Consider the following 20,583-nt stretch of genomic DNA (forward strand, 5'->3'; position numbering starts at 1 on the left):
AACCCTCTGAAATAGGTATCAATGTTCTTATTGTATTTTGCACACATTCTTCCTGCAACAAAGAGATACTCATTAATGTGTAAATATCTGTTTTCTAAGCAAATATCCTACAGGACTTGCATAAAATGATTTTGAATGTGTTATGCTGCCCCAGTATCTTCAAGCAGTAGAAAAACCAATGATTTATGAACTGAGAGAGTCTGAAGAACTTCCACAGAAAACAGAAAGGAATAAACAATGGCAGAAAAGGTTGACAATGATGTATCAGTCAAGGCATTTTTTTTTTTCTCAGTAGACAAGGGACAACCATTTTTCTTGTAAACAGGAATTTCATCATATCTCTGGTCAACCTGGTGATATCACCCTAGCCTTGATGAAAATTCTATAACATGCCTGAAGAATAAGTATCAGACACTAAATCAAGGCCCTTTCACGGGTATGCTGTAAGGCAATGAAATATAGTCACAGCAGAATTTCCCAGTTTCCTTTCATACTTCTAGTTCATTGAAACAGAGCAATTTAGATTTTTTTTTCCTTAATATACCTTTATAACACCTGGATGTTTCCAACAACTAAAAATCCAAATAAAATAAACATTGTTCTACACTTTGTGTAAGTTTCAACTTTGCACAATTTTATACAAGTAAGAGGAAATTCTAAAAGCTCACTTTAATCTTTACTTAGACAGTTTTCTTTTCTAAAAATATCACTTGTGTGAACTCACAACCATACGCTTAAAATCTTGATGTATGTATACGTATTATGATGGATTAAGGTTATGATTAGTTAAAACTGCAGGTTTAGCAAAACATCTCAGAATTTCATTTTCTTCAAAATCCATCAAACTTTAATAATAATATTGGAAAGAAAAGCAGAAGTGACATCTTTTTGTTCATTTCCCAGTCAACCAGAATGAGGGCCTTTCATCAGCACTTTTCAGGCAGGGAAACTTGATGAAATGAGGAGAGTTTGGAGCAGTCAGATTTTATCAGACAAGTCCACAGAGATGACACTATCCAAAGATACAAAAAGGCAGATAAAATGGCTTATTTCTGTCCTTTAGGGTTCTTGGAGCAATGGATTTTTCTTCAGTCATCTATGTAGCTAAACTCTCTCTAACCTGTCTGTGTGCCAACAGTGACCAACCTAAGCCTCAATGGTCAGGTGGACAGGGTACTTGGAACAGAAGAATTTGCAATAGTTCTGCTCCTTAGAACAAAAGAAAAATAATATCCTTAGAAATCGCATCCATTTGACATATACAACAGTTTGAAAGCAATGCAGAGTTTCTTTATATGTTTTTTCACTTCACATGTATGTCTGTATACTATTTCAGGTTAGATATATATTAAAAATTATAATGTGTTTTGATCGATCAGCTATTACTACCATTTTGGAATAATATGCAAAATTATATTTCTTTTAAAAGTAGACAAAATTCCAAAGTTTCATAAAACCTTAAATCTAATTTTGCATTGGATTTAATGAAATTTCTATTTATTTAAAGTGAATATAGAATTAAAAGGCATTTATTTGTTTTAGAGTTTAGTCCATATTTATAAAAATCAAAAATTGAGTGAGCTTTCCTGCTAACATACAAAAATAAATGAGAGCAAGTCCTAGCATAGTAACATTAGGACTAACAGGATAAACAAAAATTGACTATTTTTCAACCTAATACTGTAGTTATACGTTCAAAGTAGCTCCAGAGAAAAATATTTTGACCTAAACTTTTAGTTAGCTTTGATTAGTTCTGTATATTTTTGATATACAGCACATGACAACAGAGAATGTACTAGCACTAAAGGAAAAATGGCCCATTCGATTTCTGCTGCATTCTTTATTTCCTGAGCCCAACATGACCATAATTTAGGTGTCAAGTAAAATTATGTTAGACAGGTTTTCCTTGTCCTTGTTTGTTCACATCACAACTTTGGCATGTTTTTCCAGTTCAGCTGGAAAGAAACAAGAGACTTGAACTAAGGGACTAAAATTTGAAATGATGACAGTAAAGAAAGAAGTCTGAGCAGTATTTTTCTGCAGAATACTTGACTGTAAGTACCTTGCCAAAGCATCTTTTAGATATATATGTAATATACTTTAGAACAAAGGGACAGTTTAGAGTGGACAACAACTATATCCTGAATCAGAGAAAACATGACCTAAATTCTTACTTTGAGCCTTTAGAAAAGCCAAGATTTCTTTATTCTCCCCCCTCCTCCCTAGTCCCAAACTATGTAGCAGAAAGCCCACAGTGTATGGTGGTGGCTCAATACAACATATTGAATAAGCTGGATTTGAAGGAAAGTTTCTGTATTATACATTCATAGAGTAGCAGCAAGGAATCTACAAAATCAGATAAAGTCTGACCTATGCTCTCTAGCTTGCTTTACGCAATTCCACATCAACAGTATGTTTTAACACTACATCGTTTTGCATTCTGTAATAATGATTAATTCTTTTTCTAAATGCATGATAACATACAGCGACCTTGAACTGCATACTTTGTGGTAAAAAAATTGTTTTAAAAATATTTCTTCTTTTAATTATTATTATCATAGAATTGTTAGGGTTGGAAGGGACCTCTGGAGATCATCTGGTCCAACCTCCCTGCCAAGGCAGGGTCACCTAGAGTAGGTGACAAAGGAATATGTCCAGGTGAGTTTTGAATGTCTCCAGAAAGGGAGACTCAAGACCTCCCTGGGCAGCCTGTTCCAGTGCTCTGCCATCCTCAATGGAAAGAAGCTGGTGGAACTTCCTGAGTTTTAACTTATGTCCACTACTCCTTGATGATTTCTGTTGTTAACATGGGAGAATTTTCCTTTATTTTTCTATTTTACCTTTCTTTCTAATAATTTTATTCTGATGTCTTTGTTTCTTCTACAGCTTTTTAAAGTAAAAGATCTAGTAGTTGCAAAATATTTGAAGTGTGGACTATATGGACTATTGATTCATTGTTTCTTACCTCCACACCTCTAGATGTGCTGTATGTGAATCACGTCGAGTATCAGTCACCTGCCTCCAAAGTGCAACCACCCCCCACTGGGCATGCATTCTATTTTTTTTTTTTTTTTAACTGTATCTTTAAGAGTGAAGCAAGAGAATTTTACACCAACCAGTAACAAAGGTATTGATGACTAAAGCCACTCAAGCTCCACCTAAACATAAAGAAATAGTATAAAAGTAAGTCAAGAATGGAGGAAAAATTGGGGAAGACTCCATCATAACTGCTGCAATCTGCTGAGAGGCCGAACCTGTCTTCTCCCCCCATAGGGATGCCTATTAGGTAAGAACCATACTCTACATGCTCTGAATACTTTTATTGGGATTAGAGCTTGTCTGTGTATTGCTTTGAATATGTTTTTGGAGTCAGATACTATCACAGGTATTCTTTGAACCTTAATCTGTTACAATTTTGTATTAAGAGTGTTATTCTGTAAATTTTTAGAGTGAGTCCTTCACAGGCACTGGCAGTTGCACAGTGTTTCAAGCAGAAACACACTGGAATAAAGTGGGAAGACTCACTGAGGGGTCTGCCTTATGCTGTTTGTGTAGTCCCCTGAAAAGGGCAGTTGAATCTTCCTTTCAATCCAGCAGGACTGTTCATTATGTACCGTAATGGGACATTGAGAGACTGGTCGGGCACAGGGTCTCAGTTTTCCTGGGGCACTGACAGTCAAATTATACACTAAGGGTCAAAGAAATCTCCCCTTTTCATGTGACACTCTTCCTCACCCCCCATCATTAGCAGCAGTAGTAGTAGTAGTAGTAGTAGTAGTAGTAGTAGTAGTAGTAACAGTAATTTTAAAGCAAGGAAATATATTGTTGTGTTGTGCCCAAAATTACACAATTTCCTAAATTCAACTTTGCATGATTTGACCCCTTCATAGTAGGTGGGATAAATGCTCTATTAGTTGCAGATGCCAATATAATACAGAAGTGAAGGCCTGAATATGATGGTTATAAATCATTCAAAAAAGTAGTTAGATTAAAATTTCTTTTCACTAAGAATGAATAAGCATCTGTGTTAACAAAAAAAAAAAAAGTTAAAACCATTTAAGTCCCACACAAGTTACAGACAGTATCACAAACATCTTCCCATTCTGTTTTACACATGAAAGCAAAGGGCATTCTAAGAATGAGGCTTCACATCTTTCCTCAGTGATGGAACTTCTCTTTTACAACATAGGATATGCTGGTTTTAATTCCTATTTCCCCTTAGGAGTCATTCTGCAGCCTCAGTCACAAACTTTCAGAATGTGTTATTGTACCTGCTCTCACATACTAAAGGGAATACTATCCTAAAACCAATCAAAAAAACATTTACAATCACATATGTCCATGAGCTCCATGATCGAAATGTTTAAGCTCCCAGCTTAAAGGGTGCCAACCCAGAGGCCTGAGGTCAGCATAATGCACAACAAAGGTTTCAAGAGTCACACTGCCCCTGTGATGAAGAGGAAGATAAATACCCTGTCAGCTTCCAAAGCCTGCAGTTTTATGGAAGAGAAAATCCTTTCCTCAGACAGAGTGATTTTCGTTGCGTCAGGGAAAGTTTAAAATGGACATTAGGAAAAGGTTTTTCACTGAGAGGGTGGTCAGTCACTGGAACAGACTCTCCAGGGCAGTGATCATGGCACCAAGCCTGTTAGAGTTCAAGAAATATCTAGATGGTGCTCTTTGTCACGTGGTTTAGTTTTAAGTAGTCCTGCAATGAGCAGGGAGTTGGACTCGATGATCCTCATGAGTTCCTTCCTACTTGAGACAGTCTGTGAGTCTATAAAATCCTGTGATTTAAGTCACATCTTGGTGAGACGATGCACCCCTTTTCCTGGCTTTAAAAATACTTTATTTTTGAGTCTACTGATATAAAACGAGCTGTTTATGTGTTGGCAGCTTGTTTAAGAACAAGAATCTGTAGTGCCTGCAAAGAAAACTTTCCTTCTATGAGACTACTGCTGTTGCTTATCAGCTACAAAAATGTGAAAGCTCAGTACTGACCTATCTCTGGCAATTGAGGAATGGAGAATATGGACTGTAATGCTTGTTACTTATGAAAAAAGATATATCATTCCTGATGTGCATAGAAAGTATATAATGATTCCTTCCACTTAAAAATACAAAAAATTGATGAATGAAAGCAAGCCTTTAAAAAAAACACCTGTTGCCTGTTAAGAAGTCCAAGAACAAAAATTCCTGGAGCCATTTCACAAGCCACTTGTACATTACCTTTGTCCAGCAGAAGACTTTCTTTTCCTCTTTCTTTCATTTCACTCTTTTTCACTCTGCAGTTCTGAAATTTATCTCAATTCCTCTCTGTTTGCCTAAAGTATATATTAAGGACCAGGAAGATCTTCCAAAATGTTGCACAAAATAATTACTTTTCATTAGGAACTATCTGGTGAATTTGCTAGTTATATTTCTTCAATTCTAAACATTAGATAAAATATGCAACTAGTTGGTTAATTCTAATCTACTATTTCATACAGTTAATGAATTATTCATAGCTTCATGCAGCTGCTGAAGTACTGCAAAAGCTTAAATTTAGCACTCAGATGGTACACGTGGCAACTTGGCAATTATTATTTTTTGGAATATGGCTTTAATTTAAATTCACATGTGATTGATGTGATATGACATGCTGAGAGTACAACAGATAGTTTAATCAACAAATGGTCCTTATGAATAATGTTGATGATAAAAGTTCTATTCAATTTCATGTCACTTTCCTCATCCTAAAAATGAAATTCAGTTCTTGTTCAGCCCTTGACATTCAACACGCTGTTTTCTTTCATTAGAAAAGATCTTAAAACACCAAAGGAGGATGGACAGAAATGCAAATAGGAAATAGATTATGATAATATTTTGTGTTTTCTATGAGTTTCATTTCCATTTCTACTTATTTATCTTCACTGCCTTGGACTTGGTCCTACATTTTCTATCAACAATTACAATAAGGTTTCAGATCAGACCCAATGATCTATCGATATAAATAAAAATATGGAAAAGAGTTGCCCTAATTGGCATGAATATTTTTATTTATAAGAAGAGATTTTAATGATGGTTAGTAAAGTTCCTTAATTCATAATAGCTAAAATATCACAAAAAGGTAAAGCAATTATTTTCATGACACCAGAGAGGGCTTTCTTTTCAAGACACTATGGCAGCAAGAAACTAATTTTTAATAAGCTGGATACTTCCATGGAAACATGGAACTGCAAACATCTGGCACACTAAATTATATAAACTCCTGTTTCGTAAAAGCGAAAACTCAAGCACCTGTACTTCAATATATGGGCTACATTCTCTGCTAAAGATCACTAAGGTGTACCTGTTATTCTCAAAATGTTTCTTTTGGCAAAAGGTAAAAAAAGCCCAAACTTATTTTTATGCAATATCAAGAATTTATTAGCTGCATGATAGAAATTACAAGAAAATAAAAGGGGGGGGGGGGGAGAGAAAACTATTTCAGAGGAAAGTCTCAGTAACAATACAGTTATAATAGACAGTTATAACTGTACAGTTATACATAAATTTCTTGGAGTTCTTACTTCTTTCTGTGAGATTATTCTTTGCCCTTGACTGCTTTGATAGGTCTTACATTCTGCAGTGTCACAGAAGGAGTGGGGCACTGCAACATGTCATCAGCAATCCATGTGCTTCCCTGAGGTGTATCATGTTGATGTTGACAGCTTCTTGCTCCTCATTTCAGGCCAACTTTATATTTCTAACATAGTTTTTTGCACCTTGTTTGTGTCTTCTGTTTTGTTGGGTTTTGTTTTGCTGTTTTGGGGTCTTTTTTTGACTGGAAGGCCCCCATCTGAATTTCTTACAAGTCAAATAAGCATCTTTCCTATCTTGTTCTTCATTTTCCTGTTACTTCCATAAACTGGTTTTACCCAGGCCTGAAGGCTGGATCTCCATATCAAAATTGACCACCCATGAGTTCTTCATAGCAATGGAGTTCTAGCATCACCACATGCCACCTCTGTCATGACCCCTTTGATGTACACTCTGCACTACATGCTGTTTCCTCACATTTAAGGGCTCTGCTTCACTCCTAGTCTTTTATTTCATTATGCTGCATCACTATGGTAGGGTCATAAATAGTTCATTCTACACAAAATAATTACTTACTAGTATTATCTATACAAAAATTATGGTTATACTACTTGGCTACACAGAGCTCAGCAAAAGTAAAACAAATTAGAAAATGGCCATTAGGAAATAAGTCATTAGAATATTGGTTTTACAGCTAAATAAGGTGAAAAATAGCCGTGAGAAGGCCAAGAGAAGTCCTGACAAAGCCTGAAAAATCTTGAGGCTTTGCCGAGGTACTGTAAAACCTGAAAACTGTCTTTAGCAAGGTCAATACTCTATTTATTGGGTTATAGAGCTTAATTTTTGGATTGTCTCATAAACATTCAGAACAGCAAGAGTTGCCTAGAACATATGACTGATTTTTGCAGAATAATTATAAATACATATTAATTGTTTTGGCAATGCAATGGAATAATATGCAACAAATAATTACTGAAGGTTTACAATTTATGATATGCTACTGAAGAAGGAAAGATAACTGAATGGCTCATCTAAAATATAAACTGAATATAAACTGAATATTTTTTGCAGCAGAAAATGATTTTGATTTAGGGCCAAGCTTTGCCCTTAGTTACATATGCACAGCTGCTACTGATGCCAATTGTAGTTATGGTGGTATGCATCTGAGTAAAGGATCTGTTTCTGAATAGGGATGGAAATTGTATTATTATTTGCTTTCAAGACATAATGGCATTCTGGAACCTCACATATTTCATATACAACAAAGGGAACTGCTTGGTAGGACTGAAAAAGTGTTGGAACAGATTCTATCACCTTTGTGGTGTATTATCTACCTATCTGATAAACAATCTTTCAGATTCAGCAATATTACATGCTATATAAGAAGTATTCAACATAAATAACAGAAAGAAAAAGAAATCTGTTAGTACCTCTGAACATTTCCCAAGGTTCAGGATTCATTATTCTACAGAAAAGTAAAATACTTTAACAGAACTCATTTCTGAAACTCTTTTTATAAATTATGTAAAGGAAGGTTTAATAATTTTAGATTTAGATTTGAGTCCCATGAATTTAAAGCATTTCATATTTGAAACAAAACCACTTTGCCACTCATATTAAATACAATTACATATTTGAGTTTTGCATTGACAAGTTATGCTTCAGAAACTCAGATGAACAAAAAGACAGTAACACAAATAACTCAAAAATATCTTTCAATTAAATCTACATAAACTTCTCTTGCATTTCTGGACTCTAAATAATGCAATATATATGCATCTTTTTTTTAAGATATGCTTCATTTCTTCTTAATATTTGCTAAAAGTTTGAACTTTTCAAATTTCACCTAAAAACTTCATCCACTCAATTTGATAAAACCAGACACAAGCTAACATGCAGCCTATACCTCTATTGTCTCATAACTCAACCTACAATGTCAGCAGTATAAGAATTCCTATTTGCAATGCACTGTAATAAAAGCAGTTTAATAAAAACAAATCAAATACTCATTTTTCTTTAAATATAGACAGTATCAAAAACTTCATAGATCACCACCTAAATCATTTAAATCTAAGCATTTTGGAAAATGCCGTCACTTTCTTGCTGTAGCTTTATGCAAAACAATTGTTTATTTCAGTCACTTCAGACAGGGAAGTTGCCCACAGATGCACTATATAATTCCAGAGTTCTCAAATACAGTTTGTGCTTTGTCACCTTTCTAAATTATACCTACTCTTCTTTTGCATGTACCTTTGCCTTAGAAACAAGGGTCCTGGAATTTATTCTAAGTCTTTTAAAAGGGTTGAGAGGGTAGATGTGGAGAGGTAGAGAGTAAGGTTGGGTTGAACATTACTGTCCTTATTCTTCTCCTGTAAAATAAACATACGTGTGTAAAATTTTTCTGTGCTCACAGTTAAAAAAAATTGATAAATATTTTTACTTTCTTTTAAAGGGTGGTCATGAGAATGAGAAAGACCCTTCTGTATTCCCAGTTTAGGCAGCTGCAGCACTGGCACATGAAAAGGGCCAGGCTGCTGCCCTCTTTCCTCAGTTTCATAGCACTATGGTTGAAGTCAGCATAGAACAGTTTCCTGCTCTTTGCCTAACTCTCTTCTGCAATCCTAGGTTATTTTTACCTCCTGTCTTTCTGAGTGGGAATTAATTTTAATGGTAGTGTCAAAGTGGTAGAAAGGACTTTGGGACTGTGAAAACAGGAAGAGCAATAACACTGTAGCAGCAGTGAGTTGTTGCAATAGCTCAGCTGTTTGTGGGTCCAAGGTCTTAATCAGCAACATGCCTTGTTTTACGTGAGATCTGATGGAAATAAAAATTTGACGGAAACAAAACAAAACAAAAAAAAACAAACCAAACAAAACAAAACCAAACAAACAGAGTAACAGAGTACTTGTCAAGCTGACTGACACAGCTCCTACCAGAGCTATCAGGTTTATGTCTCATTGGGCCTCCAGTATTTAAGATGCTGAGATTGAGAGCTGAAATGGGCTTGCAGAGTCACTCATGTTAGCATCCACCTTTGCCTGAACTCCTAATTTTTGAATTAATTAATAAGGGGAAGGAGATGTGACTTTAGGTCAAATGCCTGATTTTTCTGTAGTTACAGTGAAAATCTATCCTTTGACTTCCATCATGTGCTGACCCCTAAGGAGTAATAAGCTTGGTGTGCATTAGATATGCAGGCAGGGATCCAAGACTGAAAACTACTTGGAAAAAAAAAAAAAAAAAAAAGACAGTGTTTAAAGGAGGGGAAAAAAAGTGAATCTGTGGCCAGCTGTATCCAGATATGCATAGGGGGAAAAAAAAAACCCAAATCAATGTTAGGCACCTGCTAACTTTCTGGTTTAGCTACTAGCACCAGTGTTTAAAGCACATTAATGTGTACATAACCTCAGAATTTGAGAGCTTTACAGCTCTCTAATGGCACAGCACTTCACAAACAATTAATTTGTTCTTGGCTTTGTTATACTGTGCCAAAAAAACCAGCAGTACTCTTCCATGGCCTACTTCATCAGGAATGTTTGCAGAAGTACATAGAGAACATTAAAAATATATAATGATAGACAAAAGTTACTATTTTAACTGAACACAAAAATGGGATTTTGAAAACAGAAGGGCATTTATTACTCAGAATAAAGTCAATGGGATGCTTCTGAAACTCTTCATAATATTATTTTTTTCTTCTTACTCTGTCAAGATAGCTAAGAAATATGAAAAGCAAAGCTCTGTAGTCTAGGTTTCTTGTTGGTTTGGTTTTGTCTGGTGTTTAAGCCTGCCAAACCTTCCTGTACCTTTTCAAGCAAAAATTTCAAAGCTAAAGTGCATTCTTTTATCTACATCTGTTTCTTTAAAGCATTGACCTTAATAAATTCACAATAGGATAAATTTAGATGTTATAAAATAAGCTGTTCTTACTGTAATCTCACACACACACACACAAAAGATTCCCATATGTATTTCTAAAGCTCAAAATCTAAAGCTCAAGAATTGCTACAATATATTCCATTGTTTATAAAGTTGAACAGAGATATACTGAGTGTCCTTTGGCAAAAATTATTTATTATTCTGATCCTAAGACGATAAGACTACATAAAAGAGCAAACAAAGACAACAGGAATTATTCATGGTAGCTGATTACAGGGGTTTTGCATGCTGTTAAGGGTTAAGAACAGAAACTCTTTTAGAAAAACTTCAGCTCTGAAGAGAGCTGTGTTATTCTATTAAACAAGAGAGAATAATCAGGTTCACATCCCACTTTGTAGTAAGCCACTTATACATGTCAGCAAATATATTTATCTTGTTGGGGAAATTGGGAAATTGCCTTGAACAACTGTGATCCTGAGATACAGGGAACAATCTCTCTGGACTAAGCTGCTTTTAGAGATCCAGGAGTCATCTACACACCAGCACATCCAAGTGAAGAGTGAGTAAAGACATATTGGATACATTTCTTCTGTATTTAGTAGTATAGCTTTAAAAGAAAGATACTGAAGGATAAACAACAGCTGGTGGCTTTGGAAATGGAAACTAAAACAATCTAAGAAGAAGACAAAGAAATATATGGTGCCATTCTGCCATCCTCCCATTTGCACCCAGAAAACAGAATATGTGTTTGTCTTTTGTTGATTTGTATTAATAGATAGATAAGCAGATACCATTTCTGTATATTTAAAGAGTGTATGGACCAATCCCAACCAAAAAAAAGACCTCAAAAAATGGCACCAAAAAATTACGTCTGTGTGTGGTTTGCTAATGCTCTTGCTTTTTTCAGCCTTAAAAGCACCTCCTAGAAAAAAAATAGAATATATTATTTACCTAAATCCAGACCTATACTAAGTTTTATTCCATACATTTAAAAATTAGAAAGCTATGGCAATGGGGAAATAAATATTTAGCCAAGAGAGAAGAAGGTTCTTGCTCTGAAAAATAATAAAGAAAATAGAGAAACAATGTTTCTGAACTAATGTAATATATGGGTTTAAAAAAATTAGAGTTCTTTACAAATGTCTGTACACCATTAAATATGAATGTGAATTTTTGCAAATTTCTCACATATAAAGACTGAAAAAATTCCTTTGATGCAGTAAAGAATGAGCAGCAGAAAACTACTCTGAATTAATTTTTTTTTTTTTTTAAGATATGAGCAGCTAATCACTACAATGTTACCAATATTAATATACAGTCAGGCTGACTTTCTCGCTTGAAAGGAATAGGCTGAGTGTCGAGATGTATCTAAACCACAATAACAATGCATAAACCTAATCCAGGTCTTTACAGCATTTAGGCATAATGGTCTCCGACGACCTACAGTGTAAAAAAAGCTTATCAATGTTTAACAGACCTCAGTACAATGTTTAATATAAGATTAGAGACAAATAGGAATACACATCACAAGATCCTTAGGGTTTCTGGCCACCAGCAGCTAAATTTTGTTTGTAATTGGTGCATATGGAACAAAACAGAAACATAAATCATGTTTATTCTCCTTCTGTTTCCTTCTCTTTTCTTTAAACAAAACACAAATTTTATCTAGAAATTATTTCATCCTTTAGTAATTTTTCACACTTTTCCTCAGTATGGGTTGCAGGCAAGAGTGGACAATGGCAGAACAGCTGATAACTTGTTGTTTTAGGGAAAAAAACCTGTAGCTTTGGAAGTTGTCATTGTTCAGGCTTAATTTCAAAGTAGCATTTACCAAAGGTTCTCTTTAACAAGGGTATTTTCAGTAAAGCTGTATAGTACAATGCAAAATATTAAGGCTTTGACTGCAAAGAATATACTTTTGAGGAATACAGCACTCTTGAAAATATTAATAAAGTTGAATGAAGCTATCTACTCATAGTTTGAAAAAAAAAAAGGATTGTAAATTAGTTTTCAGTTTATTTGCAGCATTTTCTAAATGCTCTGTGCTATGTTGTCCTCCTCACTGTGCCAAAACCAAGTCTTATTTTTGCATTTGAAATTGAAATGCAACGTTATGAGTTTCTTTCATTAACTACAGTCAGTCTATGTTTTTTTTTCCTAAATGCTGCTGTACATGGTTGGTATTTGACAATCGCAAAAGGATATACTCCCAAAGTAGAAAGAGTTAAAGAAGTAAAAAGGTTACAGTAGAATTACAGTAGAATTATTTCAAATTAAATGATATCTGCAGGGCAATATGATAATAAAATAAATTTCTGAACACATAGAGGGGACTGAAGTTCCAGGAAATTTGCTGAATTATCCTAATATACATATTTTTTCTCTTCAGGCTTTATACACTTTCCAATTTTGGCAGAAGGCAAAGTGCTGCCGCTGATCTAAAAGGCATTTCTACAATGCCTTAAACTTGACCTTAAGGGGAGAATGCTATAGATCACTTGAATTAGCCCACCTAACTTTTTAGGCTAGTTTTGAAAACTTTATCAACCTGTGATGTTTGAGTATAATTAGCTGAATCTCCAAGCTATGGATCAATACTTTGAATTGCCATGCCTTTGAGATTTGTTAAACCATCGTCTTAAAATACCATAAAAGCTGTGAAGTTCTTGGTGAATAATTTATCCAAATTAACTTCAGCAAGTCACTCTATAGCAAGTCTTATTGATCTTGATAGCATTGCATAAGGCATGACTTGGATGAACTGATCTAAAAGATAACTCATAAGCATGAAGGTTTCCTCTTCCCATTCTTCTTCCCTGTTCAAGAAAGAGACGATCCTTGCCAGAATCTGTCTTAGCTTCAATTTTTATAGCAATATTTTCAAATATTCTGTCTTGCATATTTTAAAACAGAAATCCCATGCTAAATAAAAAACTAAATGTTTATTCCACTAATGCAATAAATGCCTGAGAGCGAAGAAATGCAGGAAGTGCATCATAAGTCCTTTTATCTCTTCAAAGTTATTGTGAAGGATTACAATTATCAAACGCCAATGTAGAGAAGACAGATATTATACATAACAGTATAAAAGAATATATTAACAATTAAAAGTGGATGTTATCATTATTTTGTGGCCTTTCCCACTAAGAATGTGCATAAATTTTCTTCATATAATTTCCATACTTAGAGGAATAGACACCAGTTAGAAAACAGTAGAGTGAAAAAAAGACCACGAGAAAGTATTTTAGTCATTTGAGATTGAAGGGAAGGAGTAAGCTAGAATACTTCATGATGTCTAATAGACTTAATTTAGTATCATAAACTGATATGTTTTTGAAATTTCTCTTTCTCCAAAATTACAACCCAATCAGAAAAACAAACAAAGGCTCCTTTCTTAAAGTTGAAAAGAAAAAGCTTTTAGGGTAAAGTTCCTCTTAATGAGGAAAAATAATTGGTCATAATAGTTGTCAATGTGATTCAAATCTGGTACAAAAAGATGTTATTTGGGAATGCAGGAATATCTTTAGTTCTAACTTTCTGAAAGGAGAAAGGAAGAATGAGCACGGTGCCGGGAAGCTCATCCTCTCACATCCAATGCCACTCAAGAGAGTAGTTTCTTTTGAACTAGTTCTTCACCTGCAGAAAAGAAGTGATGAGGGCTTAGATAAGCTGACTGAATTCCTCAGCATTGATACTGCTAGTGGAATGCACAGTTCTTGATTTTCTTCATTACTGCACTTGCATTCTGTGATAGAACTGGAAGGAATAATTAGGAGCAACTACTTTGATTTTCACACTTTTCAAATTTGCAGGACACCTCGTTGAAATACAGAAACATACACACACACAGATACACAGTATATGCATGTACAAGCACACACATGCACACTAACACACAAAGCCATCCTCCCATATTATGAAATAATGCCACAAAAAAGTTTCAATTACTGCTGTACTGAACACAGGCCACATTTTCAGTGTTCCTGCATTTCTCCCATATCCCTCTGTTTGCTTTGTTTACCTGCCTTCATAAACACATATTGTGTACTTGCAGAAAAAAGGGGGCATTTTTGTGGCACTCCATCTGAAATTTTAAAGACCACAATCGATGCAGAAACCACAACCTGATAAATATTGCTCTACACAGTTTGATGGAAGTAGTTCATTTTTTTCCTCTATGAAGCCAGTTCACTACACTATTTATACACATCCCTCATAACAGATCTTTCAGTTGACATCACTGAATGAGATTTAATTCAAAAAGAAGTCCTATTAAACTACTTGGAAACACAATTATTTTTCAAGCCTTGCACAGACTATGACAGAGTCCAGTTTGTAGGCAGAAGGATAGGAAAGGAAGTGAACTAGGGATTAGGTGCAATCTGGGATAACGTTGGGATTCACACTGAAATGGAGGAATATATTTCCCTTAGCACCTTTTGAAAATTTCTTTCAAACTTGACAGAAAAATGCTGAGCAACCACCACTTAATTTCCTGGAAAAATCAAGAAATGCTGGTACCATGTCTATGAAAACAGACAGAGATAAATGGCTACAGTGGACTGCATTGAGTTGAACTGATACTTCATTTAATTATAAGGTTTTAATAACTGCAGATATTCTGAGCAAAGATAGTCATGAACTTTACAAACCTAAATCTCTTCCTCACCTCTCTTTCCCTTTGTTCATTTTCTTCTTAGATCAGGAAGCTATTAGCCTACAAGTTTCTTAAGAAGTTAAATATACAAAAGTTGATAATAATGATGATAACTGCAGTGACTGTACTTCTCTGTCTGTATATTTTCTATGCACAAAGCCACTGGAGCAGTGCAAGTGGAGGACTTGTAGAGTGATTAAAGAAACAGAAACAACTGTCAGATGAAAGAAGGCTAATACTGTGGCTGGCATACAAACGTGTGGCTAGCTAAGGCCACACAACCAATGGGGAAAGATGATTTAAGACATTTCCTTCTAGCAGGGCATGGGAAAGAGAGGGTGTCAGGGAAGAGCAAAGAACAAAAAGTGAAAGCTACATTTTAAACTAAAGGACTATATCGGCACAAAAATAAATGGGTAAAAATAGCCAGGAAGACAGAAGTATGATTTTGGACCAGTCTTCTAATAGGGTGGGCAGACAACAAAACTAAGGTGGTCTTCTGGCTATTGCTAAAGGTGTGATATTCCTGAATTCAAAAGATTTAAACTTGATTACCCTGAATGTCATCTTGTCCTGCAGAAGCAAGATTACCAAAGTGTCTCTTCTTTTAGATGTCAAAAGAAATATAAATACTATCTGGTTAATGGTCAGACTTTATCATCTTAGAGATCATTTATAACCTTAATAATTCTATGATTCTATTATTTTATGACCTATATGCTGATTCAAGTATGTTTGCAGATCTATACTTACTGAGTATATGTGAAGCATTACAGTGGCAATTTCCTAATATGATTTGCTACCTTAAGCAGTTGAATCCTGCCTGGCCATGAGTCATGAATATAAAAAAGCAGCAATACATCGTGTATTTGAATAATACATGCATGTGAAACAACATTTTCTATTAAAAAAAAAAAAAAAAAAAAAAAAGCTCATGTGGATATTAAAGGAGCAGGGCCCACTCGAATCTTGGTACTAAAATGTTTTCTGATGCAGTATTAGCAGTATTTACAGAGGTACAAAACACTTCCTTTTTTTTTCTGTCAGCCCTCTCCTTTTAATTATCTTATTGTCTTGCATATCATCACGTCTAATGGAGAGATCTTTACTTATGTTTCCTTTCCAACGGCACAATATGAACAATCGTAATAAATTCAAGTCATTCAAGAAGACAGTAGATGAATTTTAGTCTAGTGCAAGAGCTCTAGCAGGTAGCATAAAGAAGTTTCCCTACTGAAACATCATTGAAATTCTTGCAGAACTGAGCAAAGTAAATACAAAATCTTCTGAAATAAAAAAGTTGAGTAGCTGTTGAGCTCTGAAAAGGAACACTAACATAAACTATAATATCTTCTCTCTTTATCATTTGACAATAATGTGCCTTTGAGATGACTATCTACTGAAAACTGAAACCAAGTTTACTGAAACTAAGTCCAGCACAAAGAGCATGAACAATATTATTTAAAATTTTCATAGTTTAAGTCAATGTCATAATAATTAATTTAAAAATCACAAAGCTTTGATTTTTGAACAGCATTCTTTTCAGCAATTGGGAAGAGCTTTCTCAAAATGGTTCAAATGGAAAAGACAACTCAAAAAACTCACAGAAGCATTTAGATCTGACAATCAAGATGGCAGGCAGACTGTTTCTAATATAATGGTCTGAATACAACTTTTTTCATAAACAGTGAATGTCAGTTCTACAACATCCCATACATCTTCCCTCAGGTAAGCAAACTGGTGCCACTACTGTTCGGCATTATTATTAATAATCCAGATAATAGGACCGACCACACCCTCAGTGTGTTTACAGATGGTACAAAACTTGAAAGAGTGGCTGATGCACCAGATTGATGTCCTATTATTCAGGAGGACCTCAAAAGGCTGAAGAAATTGGTCAAAAGTTTTGAAGATCAACAAAGGGAAATGCCAAGTCCTGACGATGTAGAGGAATAGCCCCACATACCAGTATATGCCCCATGTGGAAAATAGTTTAGCACAGAAGGCTCTGGATGACCTGGTGGACATGAAGTTAGACATGAGCCAGCAGTGTGCCTTTGCAGCCAAGAAGGCTAAAGGTAACCTGGGCTGCATCAGGCAAGAGTGCTGATAGCAGGTCAAGGGAAGTGATCCTTCTTCTCTACTTGGCAATGGCAAGACATATCTGAAGTGCTGGGTCCAGTTGGGCTCCCCAGTATGAGAGAGACAAGAACACATTGGAAGGAGTCCAATGAAGGGCTTCAGGGACTGGAGCACCTGGCACACAAGAAGAGGCTGAAAGAATTTTGACTGCTCATTCTGGAAAAGAGAATGCTCAGAGCAATCATAAATACCTGACGGGGGAGTAAAGAGGACAGACAGACTTTTCTCAGGCAATAGGCACAAAATGAAACTTAAACATAAGATTCTGACCCTGCTCTAAGCAGAGGTTTGGACCTGATGATCTCCAGAGGTGCCTTCGTGCCTCAGCCAGTCCCTGAGTCAGTCACTCTGTGTTTTAATGAACAAGTTATACAACTCAAACCTCTTTTCCAGAGAACTAATTGTATCTCTAGATTGCAATCTTTTCTTCCATGCTTCCCTCTCATTAAATTTGACAGCATGACAGATGTTTTTATATTGCTGATAACAAGTTTCTACCTACCTAATGCACACAGTACTGTGTTAAGTCCAAATAACCTATTCTGGTTATTCTGCCCCAGAACTGGGGCAGCTCCATGGCCACTACACTACTCTTCCTGTTTTCAATCACAAAAATGAATTCTGGTGACTTATTATCTAGAGGGGCATGAAATAAATCTTTTCAACCATCTTTTGTTTTTCAATATTTTGGTGCTACATCCACCCTGGCAGTGCATATGCACATAGCAGAGGGAGTGCTCCAACAGACACTAAAGGAGACTTATATGGGCATTGCTCTGATCTTTCCCAGCAGATCTAATCACCAGTGTAGTATGAACACACGAGTTACTGTCTCTCTAATGAGTCATAAGATAAACAAAGGCTTTGGAAGAAGATCTATTTTTTTTTAAGAAATTTTTCTGAATACCTAAAAAAAAATTTAAAAGTTTGCAATAGATTCAGAGCTAGAGAATATATATACATAAATATATATATATATTTAAATAACAAATATATTTATAAATATATATAACTATATACGTGCAAAATATATCAAAGCTACAGCAGACTCCTGAAAGCGAAACTGGGAATTTGAGTACCAAAGAAGGTTGAAGACTTGAAAGAGATTTTTAATGTAACATCATAGTCTGGGTTTGGGTTTGTTGTTTTTTGGTTTGCTTGTTGGAGTTTTTTTTTCTGTCTGAATAGTGTATAATCAAGAAGCACTTTATTCAAGATTTAAGACCAGGTTGTTTTGTGTCCATGTGACTGATATTAGCCACCTGGGCGCTAGTCCTGAGAGAAGGGCTGTTATTTCCAGAGGAACAGAACTCAGTTTGATCTGCCTAGAGACTCTGTGCTGACTTGGGCAAGGGCAAAGTAAACTGCTCCTGTGGACATTGTCCAAGTCTCAGATCAATGAGAATTATCTTGTGCCTGCACCTGTTAAAACAAAATCAGCTCATCCAACATTTGGAAACAGCTGTTACAAGTAAGCAAGTGAGGTTTGGATGCCTGTCTTCTGCAACAACCTCTAAAAACTGAGAACAGAAAAGGACAACCTAGCCACTGTATATGAGGCAAACACAGAGACAAGTTGTGAGAAACCCAGGTTAGTCAGGACAAGATGATTCCAACTAGTAGGAAGCTGTTCATAGGTTTACCTGATTGAAGAACTGCTCACAGCTTGTCAGAACTTCAGAGCTCTGTAACAGAATTGAAATGAATATGTAGCAGCTTTCATTACACAGAAGCAAAAAATAATTGACATCGACCACCTGCTGAGAGAACATCAGCACTAATGTAATGAACTTCAATTTGCAGGAGACAAAAAATGCTTTGTCACAGTGATGAACAGATACCACTATACACTTGACTTCCAAAAGTGTCATGAAGAGCTTTGAAAGAGCACCAAAAGAAAATTATGCTTTCCGATAGTTTCACAGAGCTACCTACTCTTGCACCAAGGGTCTGTGTGCCTCATTATATGCCTAAGTATATTACAAATATCCATATACATGCATATTTAAATACCTTATGCATATATATGAGTTGGAATACATATTCCTTCATATGCGTACACTTATATATGTGTGTACACAAACACAGATTTGTATATTCACACACAAACTTATGTAGTTGCAGTATAGATTCACCCAAGATGGCAAGCTGGAAAGCACAATGAATGATCATAAAGAATCATCTGAGAAGAGTTTACAGTTCCTAGAAAATCCTTGAAAATGAACTAAAACAGGCATAAAAATATAAGAATCCTGAAAACAGATGAATATAGTTATATGAAGCTTTTCAGAATCTCCAAGTGAATTAAGAGTTCCAGTAACAAACATAAAAAGAGTAAAACAGCATCAATGTTTGAAAATTTGGTATTCCCTGATAAAGGACAGAAGAATAAGGAAGAAGAGTGCATTCTGTACAGTTTCCCAGAACTACCATGCAAATGCAAAACTAACAAATATCTGAATCGGTCTGTGGAAGATTTTGAGAGGAATCAATCGAGGGCATGAAAGGTCACTAAGCTATTTGAAAGTCAATAATTTCTTAAACTAATGAAAATCAAAGAGAGAAAGCACTTCAGTATTTGTCTACACAGGCCTATGAGCTGAATTTTTTACAAATGTAGATGATGCTGATAAATAAATCTATGTCACAGGAGCATCGCCCTAAAAATAAATGAGGATTTGACCCACCAATGCTAAAAATGTCTCACTGGAGATGAATCTGAAGAATTTGACTTGATAGAAAGTCAGAGACTTTAGAAAATTATGAATTACGGTTAGACTCCTTAATAGCATATTATCGTGAAAAAGCATTTCTGCAGTTCGGACTACAACAAAAGCTGCCAGGAGCCACCAGCATTCTAGTAAGCATCTCTGGAAAGGATCAGGACTGAAGCATTGTGACAAAGCTGAATTTTTATCTTTTTGCATACCAATGTTTTTTTCCTTCATCTGACATGTTTCTTACTCGAGCTGTGCTGCTTATTCTGCTCTGCATAGTCAAAAACAAACACTCAAATCAGTCCAACAGTTTAATTATCTGGGAAGCATCATCTCCTCAGACGGTAAGATTGATGCTGAAATTGACAACAGGTTAGCAAAGGCATACAGAGCTTTTGGTAAACTCCGTAAAAGAGTGTGGCAAAACAAACACCTGAAGAAAAGTACCAAGATCAGTGTTTACAGAGCCATCGTGCTGTCTACTCTTCTATATGGTTCTGAATCATGGGTCATTTACCGGCACCACTTGCGTCTCTTAGAACGCTTCCATCAGCGCTGCCTCCGTACAATCCTCAGCATCCACTGGACTGACTATGTGACCAACACGTCTGTCCTTGAGCAGGCAGC

General features: G+C 35.5%; 1 protein-coding gene across 2 annotated transcripts in view; it reads right to left on the bottom strand.

Annotated features, from left to right (window-relative positions):
• The window catches only part of IL1RAPL1 (interleukin 1 receptor accessory protein like 1), a 701,129-nt gene that overhangs the window by 411,084 nt on the left and 269,462 nt on the right, over positions 1 to 20,583 (bottom strand). Inside the window, exon 1 of one of the 2 annotated variants that reach the window (XM_027890300.1) lies at positions 18,883 to 18,927. The exons of the other annotated variant lie outside the window; for it this stretch is intronic. The gene's annotated coding sequence lies outside the window, so the exon portion shown is untranslated. Of the gene's footprint in view, positions 1 to 18,882; positions 18,928 to 20,583 lie in introns of those variants that run through there. 2 annotated transcript variants of the gene reach the window in all.

Source organism: Empidonax traillii, unplaced genomic scaffold (genome assembly GCF_003031625.1).
Source record: "Empidonax traillii isolate 1590-97213 ecotype Southwest subspecies unplaced genomic scaffold, ASM303162v1 scaffold1:size7828297, whole genome shotgun sequence".
NCBI lineage: Eukaryota > Metazoa > Chordata > Aves > Passeriformes > Tyrannidae > Empidonax > Empidonax traillii.